Here is a 1,834-nt window from a genome sequence, read left to right on the forward strand (position 1 = left end):
CTGAATAACCCACATGGACAGATCAAGTCAGTCAGACAGAACACTTGGAACAGTCAGAACAGTCTGTAGTCAGAACAGAACCCTTAGAACAACAGAACAGTCTGTAGTCCCTCAGCAGCACCTGAAGAACACATGGACAGATCCAGTCAGTCAGACAGAACACTTGGAAAGTCAGGTCTGTCAGAACAGAACCCTTAGAACAACAGAACAGTCTGTAGTCCCTCAGCAGCACCTGAAGGACCCACATGGACAGATCAAGTCAGTCAGACAGAAGACTTGGAACAGTCAGAACAGTCTGTAGTCAGAACAGAACCCTTAGAACAACAGAACAGTCTGTAGTCCCTCAGCAGCACCTGAAGAACCCACATGGACAGATCAAGTCAGTCAGACAGAACACTTGGAACAGTCAGAACAGTCTGTAGTCAGAACAGAACCCTTAGAACAACAGAACAGTCTGTAGTCCCTCAGCAGCACCTGAAGAACCCACATGGACAGATCAAGTCAGTCAGACAGCACACTTGGAACAGTCAGAAGAGTCAGAACAGAACCCTTAGAACAACAGAACAGTCTTAGTCCCTCAGCAGCACCTGAAGAACCCACATGGACAGATCAAGTCAGTCAGCACAGAACAGTCAGAACGGTCTGTCAGAACAGAACCTTAGAACAACAGAACAGTTTATAGTCCCTCAGCAGCACCTGAAGAACCCACATGGACAGATCAAGTCAGTCAGACAGAACACTTGGAACAGTCAGAACAGTCTGTAGTCAGAACAGAACCCTTAGAACAACAGAACAGTCTGTAGTCCCTCAGCAGCACCTGAAGAACCCACATGGACAGATCAAGTCAGTCAGACAGAACACTTGGAACAGTCAGAACAGTCTGTAGTCAGAACAGAACCCTTAGAACAACAGAACAGTCTGTAGTCCCTCAGCAGCACCTGAAGAACCCACATGGACAGATCAAGTCAGTCAGACAGAACACTTGGAACAGTCAGAACAGTCTGTAGTCAGAACAGAACCCTTAGAACAACAGAACAGTCTGTAGTCCCTCAGCAGCACCTGAAGAACCCACATGGACAGGTCCAGGGGCATAGAGTTACAGGCCTCATCTTTGTATGTGTTCCATTATGGAGTCTGTCGATAGGAATCCCCACTCAGTTGACTGCTTTAAAATTGTGGAAGCCCTCAATGGCAATGTCCACGCAAAAACATGAATCCATGATGAGTCCTCTAACTATGGTCCAGGATCAGTCAGACAAAACATGAATCCATGATGTGTCCTCTAACTATGGTCCAGGGTCAGTCAGACAAAACATGAATCCATGATGTGTCCTCTAACTATGGTCCAGGGTCAGTCAGACAAAACATGAATCCATGATGAGTCTAACTATGGTCCAGGGTCAGTCAGACAAAACATGAATCCATGATGAGTCCTCTAACTATGGTCCAGGATCAGTCAGACAAAACATGAATCCATGATGAGTCTAACTATGGTCCAGGATCAGTCAGACAAAACATGAATCCATGATGAGTCCTCTAACTATGGTCCAGGGTCAGTCAGATAGAACATGAATCCATGATGAGTCCTCTAACTATGGTCCAGGGTCAGTCAGACAAAACATGAATCCATGATGAGTCCTCTAACTATGGTCCAGGGTCAGTCAGACAAAACATGAATCCATGATGAGTCCTCTAACTATGGTCCAGGATCAGTCAGATAGAACATGAATCCATGATGAGTCTAACTATGGTCCAGGGTCAGTCAGACAAAACATGAATCCATGATGAGTCCTCTAACTATGGTCCAGGATCAGTCAGACAAAACATGAATCCA

This window comes from Oncorhynchus gorbuscha, unplaced genomic scaffold (genome assembly GCF_021184085.1).
Source record: "Oncorhynchus gorbuscha isolate QuinsamMale2020 ecotype Even-year unplaced genomic scaffold, OgorEven_v1.0 Un_scaffold_2655, whole genome shotgun sequence".
Lineage (NCBI taxonomy): Eukaryota > Metazoa > Chordata > Actinopteri > Salmoniformes > Salmonidae > Oncorhynchus > Oncorhynchus gorbuscha.